The sequence below is a fragment of the Trachypithecus francoisi genome, unplaced genomic scaffold (assembly GCF_009764315.1).
Source record: "Trachypithecus francoisi isolate TF-2019V2 unplaced genomic scaffold, Tfra_2.0 Lachesis_group1, whole genome shotgun sequence".
Taxonomy (NCBI): Eukaryota; Metazoa; Chordata; class Mammalia; order Primates; family Cercopithecidae; genus Trachypithecus; species Trachypithecus francoisi.
Window position 1 is genome coordinate 76270704 of NW_022681454.1, and position 646 is coordinate 76271349.

Genomic DNA, 646 nt, shown 5'->3' on the forward strand with positions numbered 1-646 from the left:
CGCCCCCTCCGGCGCCCGCGCGCGCCCGCGAGACACGCCCCCTCCGACGTCCGCGCGCGTGGCCGCTAGGCGCGCCCCGCCCCCCGACCAAGCAGGGAGTGCCCCAGTCTCCAGCCCGCCTGGGGGCGCGTCTAGGGGGAGCCGACCGTAATCCTCGCGGCCCCTCACTCCTGCCCTTAGGTCAGAAAAGAGGCGGGCCCCACTCCCTTTCTCGATTTCTTTTACAAACAAACAACAAAAGTTCCCCCCCAGCCCTGGCGTGCATGCATGAGAATAGAGCTGTTAAAAGAAGAATCCGCAGGCTTTGACCGGTCTCTTCAGAGCTATTGTCACCGGCCTCTCAAGTATAAAGCGCTCCAAGATACCCTTCAGATCTTTTCAAGTCTCCACCCATAGGTATCCTTGACTAATTAAGCTTCGTTTTAAGCATCTGCGGTAAAAAAAAAAAAAAAAAAAAAGCCTTCCAATTTCAAACTTCCGGAGAGGGAATGCAGTCAGTTTGGAAGACAAGAGAAGACGTTTCGGGAAGGAGGTTATGCACTCAGAAAGTGAGAGTGAGGACTGAGGGGACAGATCCCTAGACGTAGCGGGTTGCAAGTCATTGCTGAGCCCGGAAAGCACGACTACAGGGGAGGAATTACCCTCA